Source organism: Panthera pardus, unplaced genomic scaffold (assembly GCF_024362965.1).
Source record: "Panthera pardus isolate Hobbes unplaced genomic scaffold, ASM2436296v1 HiC_scaffold_5, whole genome shotgun sequence".
NCBI lineage: Eukaryota > Metazoa > Chordata > Mammalia > Carnivora > Felidae > Panthera > Panthera pardus.
Genome location: NW_026526980.1, coordinates 3203022 through 3219620, shown reverse-complemented (window position 1 = coordinate 3219620; position 16599 = coordinate 3203022).

The window sequence follows — 16599 nt, the reverse complement described above, 5'->3', positions numbered from 1 at the left end:
AGGGTCCGACTTCAACTCAGGTCACGATCTCGCGGTCCATGAGTTTGAGCCCCGCGTCGGGCTCTGGGCTGATGGCTCAGAGCCTGGAGCCTGCTTCCAATTCTGTGTCTCCCTCTCTCTCTGCCCCTCCCCCGTTCATGCTCTGTCTCTCTCTGTCTCAAAAATAAATAAATATTAAAAAAATTTAAAAAAAATAAAAAATAGATAGATAAACTCTAAGTGTTTACTTAAAAAAAATACATGTTCTTGGGGCACCTGGGTGTCTCCGTTGGTTAAGTGTCCGACTTCAGCTCAGGTCATGATCTCACATTCATGGGTTTGAGTCCCACGTCGGGCTCTGTGCTGACAGCTCAGTGCCTGGAGCCTGCTTCAGATTCTGGGTCTCCCTCTCTCTCTGCCCCTCCCCTGCTCATGTTCTGTAAGTCTCTGTCTTTCTCTCAAAAAAAAATTAAAAATGCATGTTCTTGAGGCACCTGGGTGGCTCAGTCAGTTAAGCATCCAGCTTTTGATTTGGGCTCAGGTCATGATTTCATGGTTCATGGAATCGAGCCCCTTGTCAGCTCGGTTCAGCATGGAGGCTGCTTGGGATTCTCTGTCTCCCCTTCTCTTTCCCCTTCCCCTGCTCACATTTTCACGTGCGTGCTATCTCTCTCAAAATAAATATATAAACATTAAAAAAAAAAACTCATCTCTTAAATAAATGCATGTTCTTTTTATTATAAATGGCTTTATTTTTTAAAATGGCTTTCTTTTAATTTTTCTTTTTAAATTTTTTTTAAAGTTTATATTTTTGAGTCAGAGAGTGAGCAGAGGAGGGGCAGAGAGAGAGGGAGACACAGAAATCGAAGCAGGCTCCAGGCTCTGGGTTCGAACCCATGAGCTGAGATCATGACCTGAGCTGAAGTCGGACGCTTAACCGACTGAGCCACCCAGATGGCCCTAAGTTTTTCCTTTTTAGAATGTAGTTGGGGCCTTATAATGTTTTTGTAAATTGTGTGTGGAGAAAGTCTACATTATTCACAGATTTTCTTTCAGTAAAGTGAGGTTACAAAATGTTGTGTTAAAAGGGAACTGTGGATCTGATGAGCTGTCCCCATGACCCGGGTTCTGACCCAGCCCAGCTCTCGGATTGGCCTCGAGGAACACGACTCTTAACTGTCTTTCACCACCTGGGTTTCTAGGGTGTCTACTGATGGGACACTTTGATTGTGTGTTCCAAACCCTGAATGATCTGGGAACAGTAGTCAGACCAGGTCAGGAGGGACCTCGAATGCCATCCTGAGGGCTTTGAACTGAATCCTGAAGGCAGCACGAAGCCATTGAAAGGTTGCTATTTTTTTTCTTTGTCTTGTTTGTTTATTTCAAAAACCCCATGCCCAAAGTAGTCCTTCAGTTTTTCCCCACTTTTTTATTTAAAAAAATTTTTTTTCAACGTTTTTTATTTATTTTTGGGACAGAGAGAGACAGAGCATGAACGGGGGAGGGGCAGAGAGAGAGGGAGACACAGAATCGGAAACAGGCTCCAGGCTCCGAGCCATCAGCCCAGAGCCTGACGCGGGGCTCGAACTCACGGACCGCGAGATCGTGACCTGGCTGAAGTCGGACACTTAACCGACTGCGCCACCCAGGCGCCCCTTCCCCACTTTTTTAAATGTATTTTTTATTTTTGTAGGTAATCTCTACACTCAGTATGGGGCTCAAACTCACGACCCTGAAATCAAGAGTCGCAGGCTCCACCAACTGAGCCTGCATTCCTCCCCATTTTTTAAAAAAAGTTTATTTATTTTGAGGGGCGGGAGGGGCAGAAAGAGAGGGAGACCGTGTGAGCACGAGGCCCAACATGGGGCTCTATCCCAGGAACCGTGAGATCATGACCTGAGTGGAAGCTGAGAGTTGGACGCTCAACCAACTGAGCCACCCGGGTGCCCCTCCTCCCCATTTTCAATAAAGCCTTTATTTAGAAATAATTTTAGACTCACAAAAGGTTGCAAAAAAATAGTACAGAGATTTCCCGAATACCTTCCACCCAGTTTCCCCTAGTGATAACATCTCACATAAATAAATGTTGTCTGTTATCAAAACCAGGAAATGAACACCTGATATGATGCTCTTCAGCGAACTGCAAACCTCGTCCACGTTCCAGCTTTTGCACACATTCTGTGTGGGTGCTCCATTCTATGGAATTCTATCACGCGTGCACAGATTCGTGTAACCACCACCACAATCAGGGTTCAGAACTGCTTCTCCCCTATAAAATGCGTGACTCTGTCTCTTTAAAATATTTTATTTATTTATTTATTTATTTTAAAATTTTTTTAAGAATTTTTTTTTAAATTTCTTTTTATTAAGTTTATTTATTTTTGACAGAGACATTGTGAGAGCATGAGCTGGGGAAGGGCAGAGAGAGAGGGAGACAGAATCCGAAGCAGGCTCCAGGCTCTGAGCCGTCAGCATAGAGCCCAACACGGGGCTCAAACCCATGAACCATTAGATCATGACCTGAGCTAAAGTTGGACACTTAACCCACCGAGCCACCCAGGCGCCCCCAGATTTATTTTTTAAAGGGTTAGGAGCGTTGCTTTCACATTTTGTGAAACTAAAGCTCCATTTGCTACTGAGCAACAATAACTGTGTTGCCTCCACGTCCCTTATCCTCATCAGAGGACTTCAAAGTAGAAAGGGAATTATGCGGGACCTGGAGATACATCCCTTGTTGCTGCTGTATCTTTTTTAAAAGGAATCATAAGAATAATTTGTGAAATAATTTTGATTAATGATCCAGTAAAGTGAATCTCAGTCTTGACTGCACACGAGGAACACGACACCGAACAGATTTTGTTTTTTTAAGTAACCTTTACATCCAATGTGGGGCTCGAACCTACAACCCCAAGATCGAGAGTCGCACACTCTTCCGACCGAACCAGGCAGGCACCCCAGAGACATTTATCTAACAGGTTCACCTAGACGCTGTAATACAGGGAGGGGAACCACCAGGTACATAGGTAGACAAGCAACCAATAGGTTGGGACAACTGGATATCCATATGCAAAAGAATGAAGGCGCATCCCTATTTCACACCATATACAAAAGGTCGATTCAAAGACTCATTGACCCGGAGGTGCCTTGGTGGTTCAGTCTGTTGAGCATCTGACTCTTGATTTCAGCTCAAGTAATGATCTCACGGTCGGGAGATCGAGCCCTGTGTCAGGCTCCGCGCTGAGACTACAGCTTGCTCTGAATTCTCTCTCTCCTTCTCACTGTGCCCCTTCCCTGCTTGTGGTCTCTCTCTCAAAATAAATAAATAAACATTAAAAAAAAAAATCAATGACCTTACCTGGATCACTGTTCTTCCTTCCACACAGCAATATTCCTTAGTACCCACTTCTTTATCAAAAACAAGAAAGAAACTTAGATGACAAGGCGTTTTGGCATTTGAAAAGTAACCCTAAGAACTGTATTATGCAAAGCGAGATTACTCAAGGCTTCCTGGCATTGAGTTCCATGAACTTGTCTTTCTGAACTTTAGATTCTGACAAGATGAGGAGGAGGGGCGGGGTGTGGAGAGAGGAGGGAGAGCACGGAGGAGTTTCCAGGATTCAAATGTGCATCGCTGCTACAAAATCGCATGTTGGGGCAGGAAAGCCAGCTCCCGGAGGCTCTGGGAGCAGGAGCTGCACAAACACCAGAAGAGGCATTTCTCAGCGACGTGCATTACAATGTAACTAGTTGATTCTCTGCATTTTCCTCCTCTCCAATGAGAAGTAGTCGTATTAACGCTGCTAAGAATTATTGAATTCAAAGGTATGTTTTTGTAGACAGGAGGAAAGAACAAATCAGAAGGATGGGATTAATCATTTATCTGATCACCTAGTTCACGTGCTATGAGCTTTACATACCCTGGGTTTTTTCCCTGGGTCTCCCCGCCTTCCTCTTCCCTGAATTCACACTGAAGTCAGCCTGTTGCTCACTGCCTGAGGGGGGTTGGGGGTGGGGCATAGCAGGGGGTAAAGTAGAAGAAATCCTCAGAGCTTTTGTTTTCCAAAGTCAGTTATGGGGACCGAAGATGCACCGTGTTGTGAAACTGCAGAATGGCTTCATTTGTTTGCTAGAGTTTGTGTAGAAAAAAGAAAGCTGTGTAACCCTAGTGGCCAAACGGCTCCTTGGAGAAACGGCTGATTTTAGGTCTGGAGCAGTAAGCGTGCCTGGGGAGCACGGCAACAGGAGCCATGGCAAACGGTGCCAAGTTCGAGTCTCCCATGGGGCGTCTGGGTGGCTCAGTCGGTTGAGCGTCCGACTTCGGCTTAGGTCATGATCTCACAGTTCTTGGGTTCGAGCCCTGCGTCGGGCTCTTTGCTGACAGCTCAGAGCCTGGAGCCTGCCTCGGATTCTGTCTCCCTCTCTCTGCCCCTCCCCTGCTCATGCTCTGTCTCTCTCTCTCTCTCTCTCAAAAACAAATAAACAAACAAACAAAAAAGTCTCCCATAGGCCGATGAGGGGATGATGTGAGTATCCAATAGGAGAACTGAAACAGGGTGAAAGATAGCAAATATATTTAAATCTATAAACTCAGGGGCACCTGGGTGGCTCAGTTGAGCATCCGACTTCGGCTCAGGTCATGATCTCGCCGTCTGTGAGTTGGAGCCCTGCATCAGGCTCTGTGCTGACAGCTCAGAGCCTGGAGCCTGCTTCAGATTCTGGGTCTCTCTCTGTCTCTGTTCTTCCCCTCAAAAATAAATAAATAAACTTAAAAAAAAAAAAAAAGAAGGCAAGACATGCCTTTGTCCTTTAAAAAATAATAATAAATAATGCAATCTACAAACTCAAGGGCGCCTGGGTGGCTCAGTCGGTTAAGCTTCCGATTCTTGGTTTCAGCTCAGGTCAACATGGTTCATGAGTTCAAGCCACACGTCGGGGTCCTTGCTGACAGCTCGGAGCCTGCTTGGGATTCTGTCTTGCCCTCCCTCTCTCTGCCCCTCCCCTGCTCGCTCCCTCGGTCTCTCTCAAAAATAAATAAATTTTTAAAAATCTATAATCTCATAATCAGACAAAAAAAAAAAAAAAGCCTCACCTTGGCAGATGCTAAGAAACCAACTCATTATTTTGGAAACTGCCAAATAAAGGGGAAGAAACAAGTATTTGTTCTGTCTTCTGAGAGTAACCCTGCCTAACGCGGGGGGGCCGAAGCAGAACAGCCCGGGCTTGTGCCGCAGCAGCAGAGACCTGGGTGATTTATTCCCACATCTTTGCATCCCTTTGCAAGAAAAGTTGCTGAGAGTATCTTCCCTCCTCTGTTTTGGGTTTTTTGTTGTTGTTTTTTTTTTCCTTCCACTAGGACTCCCACCAGGTGAGAAACCAGAGTCGGGCTTGGCTGGGCGGGCAGGCAGGCATCTGCTGGGGCCGCCTCCTCCCTGGAGCCAGCTCCTAATCCCGATGCCCACGGTGGTCCAACCCCCACTTCCACTCACCCCCCCCCCCCCCCCCGCGGAGGCTATGCAGATGGAGTGCTACCCAGCTCACCTCCTCCGCCCGCCCGCCTGGTGGCCCCCAGCCTGCCCAGTGCCGGGAAGGAAAACCTGCGAACCAGCCCTCTGGCTGCTGTGCCTACAGCATGAATTCTGCATCCCAGGAAGCCAAGCAGCTGGCCCCAAGGACTCTCCTTTTCTGGAGCCATCCGGAGGAAAATGTCCCCCAATTCAGGCAATATGGGACTCCCACCTCCAATTAAAGGTGTAACAAGGGCTGCAGGGATGCCTGGGTGGCTCAGTCTGTTAAGCATCCGATTTTTGATGCTTTTGGCTCAGGTCATGATCTCACAGTTGTGGGATCGAGCCCCTCATCAGGCTCCTAGCCTGGTTGGGACTCTCTCTCTCTCTCCCTCTCTCTCTGTCCCTTCCCTGCTCGTGCTTTGTCTCTCTCAAAATAAATAAATAAATAAACTTAAAAAAAAAAAAAGTGTAACAGGCTGCAGTCCGCTTCTTCAGGAGCTGGTGGCTCATGCACCTGCTGTCCCTTCTCACCTACTCGGGGTCCTGTCTCTCTGCTTCATTCCCATGTGACACCGTAAACCCAACATGATTGTCTGGACCAGAATGCTCCTCCAGCTTTCAGGGTGACTCAAGGGAAGGGCAGCCCAGGGCGGACAGACTTAAACTAAAAAGGGAAGGGATTGATTCACATAACTGGAATGCCCAAGGGAGGGATTTCAGGTCTGGCTGGATCCAGCACTCATGCGAGGCTTGGTACTTCCCCCATCCGCGCCCCCCCACATCTGTCTCTTCTTCTCTCTGTTCTCATTTTGTGTCTCTTATCTCTTCTAGCCTCTCTTCCCCATCCCCAGTCTCCTCCCGTTTCCTCCCTCTCCTCCCCCCTCAGTCCCCTCCTCTACTCAGTAGATTCGAACAGCACACAGAAACACTAGTTGTGGCTACCCAAAATGCACTTGAAGCATTGCCAGAATGGATGTGTGTGTGAATCATCCCTCCTTCTCCCCCACCCCTATTTGAGAACCACTGGCCTAAAGGAAGAACCTTTACCTGTGAGATAAAGGAATAGTGGGAGAAGGAGTATATGGATCCTGAATCTGGATTTCTCTGGAGATCAGATTCCTGGTGCTGATTTTGTGAAACCCTGCGATGAAACCCCTTCTTCTCAGTCCCTGAAGATTTCTGGGTCTTTGCTATTGTTTGTTTATATTTTTTTTTAATTTTTTTTTTGACGTTTATTTATTTTTGAGACAGAGAGAGACAGAGCATGAACAAGGGAGAAGCAGAGAGAGAGGGAGACACAGAATTTGAAACAGGCTCCAGGCTCCGAGCTGTCAGCACAGAGCCCGACGCGGGGCTCGAACTCACGGACTGTGAGATCATGACCTGAGCCGAAGTCGGACACTCAACCGACCAAGCCACCCAGGCGCCCCTGTTTGTTTATATTTTAATGCTGTGAGAATAAAAGAGACATATATTTGAAAATGTAAAGCAAGGCACACAAATGACAGGACCTTGTTTAAGGTCAAGCAAACCAGTTGTGGGAGCAGGGTTGAATGGTCGCCTCTGCATCGAATTAGTGGCTTTTAAAGATGCATTTAAAAAAATAAAATAAAATTAAGATGCATCGAACTGTGCCTTTGATCTAATAATTGCCTTTTGCTGTGGTGATGTCTCACTGCTGGAACCGAAAGTCACTCTTATTTCCTCTAGCTTAAAGGAAAATGAGATTTTTCTAGGAGCCAAAGTTTAGAAAATGACAGCTCACCCAGACTTGGGTTTAACAGGACCATTTTCTTCCTGAATTTGGGTTGAGGGTGACATCTGGCTCTCCTTCTGAACTTAATTCCTTTTATCTGACTGCAAAAAAGCCTACACTCTGAGTTTTCCTTTTTACCCCAGATTTCTGGAAACAACTGAACTTAAGTACAGAGACCATCAAATTCATTGATTACCTTGTCTTGGGCTCCCAGTACACGGATCCTGTCTTCCTTTTAAGAGGTTAGAGGTGACTCTTTTTTCTTTATTTTGACATCTTTGCCCTCTCTGGGTCATAATATTTCAGGAAGGAGTATCTGTAGATACCTTTGGGGAAATAAGTAAATATGTCAATTGTTGGATTCTTAAGCTGAATCATATGAAACAGACTTTTCACGGGTCAAAAATAACTGAATATAGGCAATTTCATATGCCACAACTTAGTTTTTATGGGGCTTTGGAGAAGCCACAGGAGGGGCGCCTGGGTGGCTTAGTTGGTTAAGCACCTAACTTTGGCTCAGGTCATGATCTTGCAGTTCATGAGTTCGAGCCCCGTGTTGTGCTCTGTGCTGACAGCTCAGAGCCTGGGGCCTGCTTTTGATTCTGTGTCTCCCTCTCTCTCTCTGCCCCTCCCCTGCTTCTGTCTCTCTGTCTCTCTCTCAAAAATAAATAGACAGGGGCACCTGGGTGGCGCAGTCGGTTAAGCGTCCGACTTCAGCCAGGTCACGATCTCGCGGTCCGTGAGTTCGAGCCCCGCGTCAGGCTCTGGGCTGATGGCTCGGAGCCTGGAGCCTGTTTCAGATTCTGTGTCTCCCTCTCTCTCTGCCCCTCCCCCATTCATGCTCTGTCTCTCTCTGTCCCAAAAATAAATAAAAAACGTTGAAAAAAAAATTAAAAAATAAATAAAAAATAAATAAATAGACAGCAACAACAACAAAAAGCCATCAGAAACACAGCATCTCGAGGCCAGAGGATGCTCTGGGCCAAGCATAGGCCCAGACTGGGACTGCGGGGGGGTGGGATGGGTGCCGCAAAGCCCACCTGGGATCCTGAGACGAGGGGCTTTGCCTCCTTCCTCCGACGTGGTAACCTCCCTCAAGAGGCCGGCTCTGCTGCTGGTCAATTTGGCAATTTCAAGTTGTCCCCCAGTCCAGTGTGGCTCAGTCAGGGGGGCTGGGAGGGGGAACCTCGATTACAAGCAAAGAGACTCACCGGTCCTTCACTCTGCAGCAGTCACTGGGGTCCTGCTCTGGGCCAGGTACCGTGCTCGGCACCAGAGGCGTCCAACAACCAGCGGATGCAGCCGCCTGGTCTCGGGGCGCCTGGGGGACAGCCCCAGAAACGAGCCATGTCTACAACACAGTGATTTTTTATTTTATTTTACGTATCTTGAGAGAGGAAGAGAGAGCGAGCACGAGCAGGGGAGGGGCAGGGGGAGAGAGAATCCCAAGCAGGCTCCATACTGCCAGTGTGGAGCCCAATGCAGGGCTCGAACCCGCAAACCGCAAGATCATGACCTGAGCCCAAACCGAGAGTCAGACGCCCACCCAGGTGCCCCAACGACACGGTGATTTGATGGAGGAGACGACACGAGAGGTATCTGCCTCTCTGCTCCACCAACTTTGGTCTGTGGACCAGCGGCACCGGGGCAAGTGTTAGAAATGCAGAATTCCAGGGGCGCCTGGGTGACCCCGTAGGTTGAGCATCCGACTGCAGCTCAGGTCATGATCTCGTGGTTCCTGAGTGCGAACACCGCATGGGGTTCCCTGCTGTCAGCGCAGAGCCCCCTTCGGACCCTCTGTCCACGTTCCCCACCCCCCACCGCGCATCCCTCCCCCGCCGGTGCTCTCTATCTAAAAGAAATAAATGAACATTAAAATAAAAAAGAAGTGCAGAATTCTAGGCGCCCCTCCAGACTTACTGACTCAGAATCTGCATTTTCTCAAGGTCCCACAGTGGTTTGACTGCACACCGAAGTTTGAAGAGCATGAATCTAACCGAATCAGGGGCAAGGCAGGCTGAGGCGTGATGTGTGCATGGGGGACGGGGGGCGGGCATTGAGCACACTGCCTGGAGATGACAGGTGAGCTGAACGTGTGAGTAGGAGGCAGCCACGGGAGGCAGAGACCCGGTGGTTGCTCTGCCAACCTGCTTCTTCCTTTGGGGCCAGACCACATTCCCAGCTTCCCTTGCGAGTGTCGTCTTGTCGGTGGAATGTGTAGGGAAGCCTGGGGCACCATTTGCAAGCCTGGCCCATGAAAACCTCCAACGTGCTGATCCTCCTTACTCTTTCTCCGTCGGCCAACCAAATGGAGAGGACACTGAGGAGATCAGAGCCACCGAGGACGGACAGAACGTGGGGCCCTGACTGATGGTGTGGCCCCTAGCCAGGGGGCTCCCAACTGGCCAAGGAGCCAGAAATAAATTTCTCTGGGTAAGCCCTGAGATGGGGGTGGTGGGGAGGGGTGGATTTACACAGTTGTCCTCTCCCCACTAGTACAGCAGCCAAGAAAGGAGGGTGACTTCTGTTTCTCTGTTTTGGTTTTAGGAAGGTGACCAGAGGTAGGAACAGGCAGAGGCCACATTAGGAAACCAGGACTTTCAGCGATTTTCTTCAGCTTTTTGGAGTCAGGCAACCGCCGCCGCCCCCCCCCCCCCCCCCCCACCACCACTAGCAGCTGATGAAGATTACAGACCCTCTTCTTCCCCAGATCCACTCAAACAATTTAACAGATGATTTCAGAGGATTCTCTCTGCAAAGCCCATCTGTGGATACACAGGTGCTCCGTGGGCTCCAGATTAAGAAATGTTTTGGGTGATGGGAAACCACTATTTATTTATTTTTAAGTTTATTTATTTATTTGGAGAGAGAGAATGAGTGGAGGAGGGGCAGAGAGAGAGGAGGGAGAGAGGATCTGAAGCAGGCTCTGTGCTGACAGCAGAGAGCCCAATGTGGGGCTTGAGTTCACGAGCCGCAGGATCATGACCTGAGCCGAAGCTGGACGCCCAACCGACTGAGCCGCCCAGGCATCCGGGGGAGCCACTTTTAAAAAGGAAAGTCATGTCAGAGGTACCTAGAGAACCTTTTCCTAGTAGTCAACTAAGGGTTTTGAATTTGTTTTTTAAGACAGCATGGTCGTTCCCCACAACACTAAACACACTCCTACCGTACAACCCAGTAATCGCACTCCTTTGTATTTGCTCAAATGAGTTGAAAACTCATGTCCACACAAAGACCTGCACACAGATGTGTGCAGCACTTTTCTCATCGTTGCCCAAACTGGGAAGCAACCGATTCGTCCTTCAGCAGGTGGCGAATGGAGAAACTGTGTACAACCTGATGAGGGAACGTTTATTCAGCGCTGAAAAGAAAGCATCGAGGTGGCTCAATCGGTTAAGCGTCCAACTTTGGCTCAGGGGCTGATCTCACGGTTTGTGAGTTTGAGCCCTGAGTTGGGCTCTGTGCTGACAGCTCAGAGTCCACCTCGGATCCCCTGTCCCCCTCTCGCTCGGCCCCCTCTCCCCATTCTCTCTCTCAAAAATAAATAAACATTAAAAAAAAAGAAGAGGGTGCCTGGATGGCTCAGTCGTTAAGCACCTGACTTTGACTCAGGTCAGGATCTCACAGTTCCTGAGTTTGAGTCCCACGTCAGGTGAGTACAAGCCCCACTTCGGGTGAACAAGAGCCCCAGGTGAGCCCCGCTTCTCTCTCTCTCCTCTCTCTTTCTCTCTCTTCCCCTTGTGGAATTCTCTCTTTCTGCCGCCCCTTCTCGCTTCTCCCTCCCTCTCTCTCTCTCTCTCAAAAAAAAAAAAAAAAAAAAAGGATTAAAAAAAAAGAATAAGAGGGGCGCCTGGGTGGCTCTGTCGGTTAAGCGTCCGACTTCGGCTCAGGTCATGATCTGGCGGCCCGTGAGTTCGAGCCCCGCGTCGGGCTCTGTGCTGACCGCTCAGAGCCCGGAGCCTGTTTCAGATTCTGTGTCTCCCTCTCTCTCTGCCCCTCCCCTGTTCATGCTCTGTCTCTCTCTGTCTCAAAAATAAATAAACGTTAAAAAAATTAAAAAAAAAAAAAGAATAAGAAGAAAGTATCTAGCCATGAAAAGACACGGAGGAACCTTAAATGTACATCACTAAGAGAAAGAAGCCAGACTAAAAAAGCTATATTACCGTCTGATTCTAACTCTGTGACAAGCTAGAAAAGGCAAAGACTATGGAGACAGTGAGAACAATCCCAGTTGCCACGGTGGGGAGGAGGGAGGGGTGAACGGGATATTTAGGGCAGCGAAACTAGTCTGTATGATACCATAGTGATGGACTCCTGTCATTATACATCTGTCCAAACCCACGGAATGTACACTACGTAGAGTGAACCCTGATGGAAACTACGGACTCTGGGTGATGATGTGTCCATGCAGGTTCATCCACTGTGACAGATGCCCCACTCTGGCAGGGATATTGATAATGGCTGTGCATGCATAGGGGCACAGGTGTAGGAGAAATCTCTGTAGCTTCTCCTCAATTTTTCCGTGGCCCTTAAACTGCTCTAAAAATACTAAATAATACAGTCTTAAGAAAAAACGGTGAAAGGGGTGCCTGGGTGGCTCAGACGGTTAAGGACCTGGCTTCGGCTCAGGTCATGATTTCATGGTTCGTGGGTTCGAGCCCCACGTCGGGCTCTTTGCTGACAGCTCAGAACCTGCAACCTGCCTCAGATTCTCTGTCTCCCTCTCTCTCTGCCGTCTCCTGCTCGTGCTCTCTGTGTCTGTCTGTCTCTCTTAAAAATAAACATTAAAAAATTAAAAAAAAAAAACAGTGAGAAAGCAAGATTTTTTCGTAGCTAATATGGCTGGAACACACCTATCTGATAAGGCCACGCACACCTGCATTTACTGAAGACAGGAGAGTCTGACTTTCCAACGTCAGCTGGAACCTAGCTCCCCAGTCTCCGCCCACCGCTTCCGAAGCGGCTCTTTTCTCCCCACGGCCACTAGAGGGTGCCAGACCTTGACGCTGCCCAGGCAGCTGGGGTCGAGGCCCGGGGCGAGCGATCAGCCCCGGGAGGCCCTCCCTGCCCTCCGGGGGAAGGAACAGCAGTCTCTGGAAAGCCCCAGGACTGCAGGTAAACACTCCGCGTCCGAGCACCTGCTGGCCGCTGTTCCAGCCACGCTGACGACCGTCTGGGGAGGCAGTTTCAGGAGACCCAGAGCAACGGCCACCGAGGGCCTGTGGTCCCCTCCCTCTGCATGCCTGAGCCTTGACCCTCCCTCCCCCCCCCCCCCCCCCCCCCAGCAGCCACGGGGTAGCTCGAAACCCTCCCAGCCCCTCTCCAGACAGTCTGGCTGTGTCTGAGAGCGTGCAGGTCCATTACAGGCTAGAATAACCCTGTAATGGATCAGGCTGCGCTTCCTGTACAAGTCTTGGTTTTCACTTACTGTAAGTAATCCCGCTTCTCCTCCGATGAGACTTGAGAGCAAGAGGAGGAAAAGGGCAGGAGGTTAGCAATGAGTTTGCCTGAACCAACATGGCGGCCGACAATGGCGGCCAGAGCAGTGACTGGGGCCCACCTAGGCCTCCAAGTATAATCCAGAGAGCTCTGAGGAGAGCTGGCTCTGGCAGGTGCTAAGGGCCTGGGGCTCTGGAGGTGGAAGGACTTGGGTTTAAACCCAGCTCTCCCATCTACCAGCCACTCTCCTTACCTTCCCTCTCAGGGCCTCGGTTTCTTCATCCTGAAAGTGGGGGTGATATTCAGGACAGTGTTAGGAGCTGATGGCTTCCTAGCACTCACCACAGAAGGGCCTCAACTTAACTCATGGCAGCTAAAATTAGACAGTGGCTTAAAGGAACCGTGTTATTATCCCTCCATTTCTGTGGGTGGACCGGGCTGGCTGGGCTGTGCCATAGCTGATCTTGCCTGGGGGCTCTCTCACGTGGTGGCTGCCGGAGGGGCTGGGGTCACCTGGAGGCTAAACGGAGACCCCCGAGAAGACTGGGCCTCCCTCCCCTCTAAGCTCTTCTGGCCTCTCCTCTCCGCACAGCCTTCTCTGACACGACCCCAGAGCTTGAACTATTGCATCCTGGGACTCCCAAAAGTGCAAGCCAGCCCTCTCGAGGCTTGGGTCTGGAGCTGACAGCAATTCTCATGTGTCATTGCCCACTGGTAAGCCCCAGGCAGCACAGACCCCCTGTGGGAGGGAACTACCCAGAGGGGCGGCTCCCAGAGAAGCGCTGTGGGGTCTGGACCCTGTGGGGTCTGGTGTATCCGTGTCCCAGGGCCGCCTTAACAAGTCCCCATGAACGTTAACGGCTTAAAATAACACGCATTTAACGTCTTACAGCCGTGAAGGTCCGAAGTCCAAAATAGGTCTCACTGGGCTAAATTCGGACTGTGCCCCGGAAGCCTCCCTTTCTGGAGGCTCTAGGAGAGAATCCTTTTTCTTGGCTTTCCCAGCTTCTAGAGACCACCGACATTCCTTGCTTTGTGGCCCCTTCCCCGTCTTTTTTTTTTTTTTTTAATTTTGTTAATGTTTATTTATTTTGAGAGAGAGAGAGAGAGACACAGAGCACGTATGGGGGAGGGGCAGAGAGAGAGGGAGACAAAGAATCTGAAGCAGGCTCCAGGCTCCATGCTGTCAGCACAGAGCCCAAGGCGGGGCTCAAACTCACAAACTGTGAGATCATGACTGAGCACCCCCACCCCCACCCCCGCCCCGCCCCCCTAGAACCATTTCTCTTTTTTCTGGTTCACAGCATTCCTGATGCCTCGTTGGTTTGGGCCAGGGGCAGAAAACTATGGCTCACAGGTCAAGTTCAGCCCGCCACCTGCCTTTGTAAATGAAGTTTTATTGGAACACAGCCACAGCAGTTCATTCAGTACTGTCTGTGGCTGCTTTTGTGCTGTAACAGCAGAATTGAATAGTTGCAGGGAAAACTGGCCTACGAAGCCAAAGAAATTTATTCTCTGGCCCAATGTAGAAAAATGTGCTAACCCTCGGTTTAAGTCAGTGGTTTTCAACCCCAGTTGTACATTAGAATCATTTGGGGAAACTATCCTTTTAAAAATGCCAGGGGGCGCCTGGGTGGGTCAGTTGGTTGAGAGTCTGACTTCAGCTCAGGTCATGATCTCACCGTTCATGAGTTTGAGCCCCGCGTCGGGCTCTGTGCTGACAGGTGGGAGCCTGGAGCCTGCTTCAGATTCTGGGTCTCCCTCTCTCTCTGCCCCTCCCCTGCTCATGCTCTGTCTGTCTCTGTGTCTCTCTCTATCAAAAATAAAATAAACTTTAAAAAAATTTGTTTAAATGCTGGAGGGTATCTGGTTGGCTCAGTCGGTTGGGCATCTGTCTCTTGGTTTTAGTTCAGGTCATGATCTCCTGGTTTGTGGGTTTGAGCCCCGCTTGGGGTTCTGGGCTGACAGCTCTGAGCCTGCATGGGCATTAGTATTTATTAAAAGCTACTAAGGTGATTTTATTAGGCTACTAAGACTGAGACTGGTCTAAGCCAGTCATGGCAATTCTGTTGTTCTTTAATAAGAATTGGCTTGGGTGTGGAGTGGGGATGAAAATCAACTCTGGTCAATGAATTATAATGGAAAGTCCACCGGGGGGATTCCGGGAAAACTTTCTCGCCCGGACAAAATGACAATGAGGAAGGAGTGGCTGTATTTGCTGCCTTCTTTCCCTTCCTGCTGTGAGTGGTATGTAAGAGTCTGATGGTTGGAGCTGTGGCAGCCATTTTGTGACCATGAGAAGATGAACTCAAAGTTGAAAAGCCACAGTACTGAAGGTGGTGAAGTAGAAGGAGGGCAGGAGCCAGGGTCCTTGCCGACAGCACTCAGCTTCCAAATGAACCCTGGGTGGCCTCCCTCCGCACTTCTTGTTAAACAATAAATGCCCTTGTGACTTGAGCCCCACTGGTGGGGTTTTCTATCACTTGCAGCTAATATATTCCTAAGTGACACAACGCTGTAATGGGGAGACAGAGAGAAAAGCAACAGTTACAGTGGGGTGGGTGTAGTGAGTTGAATGGTAGTCTCCCAAAAGATATGTTCACACCTACATCTCCAGAGCCTTTGAATGTGATGCGCCCTAAATCCAGTGCCACATATCCTAATCAGAGATGCACAGAGGGCAGACACAAAGAGGTGAAGGCCGTGTTCAGACAGAGGTGGGGGCTTGGACTGGCACAGGCACAAGCCCAGGAAGGCCATGCCAGAAGTCACTAGAAACTGGAAGAAGCAAGGAATAGAGCTTGCCCCACAGCCCCTGGAGGGAACACACCTCCGCTAGATTTCAGACTGCTGGCCCCACAACCCTGGGGAAATAGATTCCTATTGTTTTAAACCACCCAGTTCGGGGAAATGTGTCGTAGCAACACGACAGTGGAGTTCTGAAGCGGCAAGGCGTAGCAATCAGGCTATATTTCCACGAACAGTTCATTCTGAAACTCATCTGTTTCTCGACAAACATTTAGTGAACTGATGCTCTGGCCTAATAGTGTGACTGTCCCAGGGCATGTGGCAGCAGACAAGAGAGACTCCATTCCTGAAGTCACAGAGGCAGACGGCATATTGAACGAGCAGTTAGAGCACCATGGCGAGAACCGTGATGAGGGGCTGTGGAACTACACAGAGGCACACCCGGTGTGTGGTGGTCAGGGAGGGCTTCCTGGAGGAGGTGATAGCTGAGCTGAGAAATTTACAAGTAGCAGTCAACTGGTGAGGGGAGGGACAGGAGGTGCATCCTTCATTTTGTGTCTGTGTCTGGCCTTTGATGAATGAAGAGAAGTGGATCACATGGCAAAACTCCAACCATAACAAAGCACATAGTCCCGTCCAAAGCACCAGGCAGGCACTTGGTACATCCAGAGTGCTCGGCTTCCTAGGGCTTAGCTGGGGATTCAGGGAAACCGGAGTTCAGGTCCCAGGCCTGCTTGATACTGCCAGCGAGGAAGCTGGGCATGTCATTTAACCTCAGGGCGCTCTGGCCCCTTCTTTGATTATTCTTTCTTGGGCCTACTGTGCTCCCAGGTCACATATCCTCCAGGGTCTAGACACAGACACTGGATTTCGCTTGATCCAAACCAAGGCCATCAAGGCCAATGACCTGTTTTTACAGAGGTGGATACTGACCTAGGGAGGGAAAGAGCTTCCGGTCAGTAGTGGGGCTGGGGACTAAGTGTCTTGCGTTCTAGAACTGAGCTTGTCCACTACCAATTGCTGCTTCCCAGCCCCCCCGCCGGAAAGGGGGAGCCCTGTGGGATCTGACAAAGGGGTGGCATGTTTTCAGATCATTCTGTCAAGCTATGGCCACTTTTAGGGAGACCAGCTTCCTTCTAGAATCATGTCCGCCTAGGAGGACAGTGACAA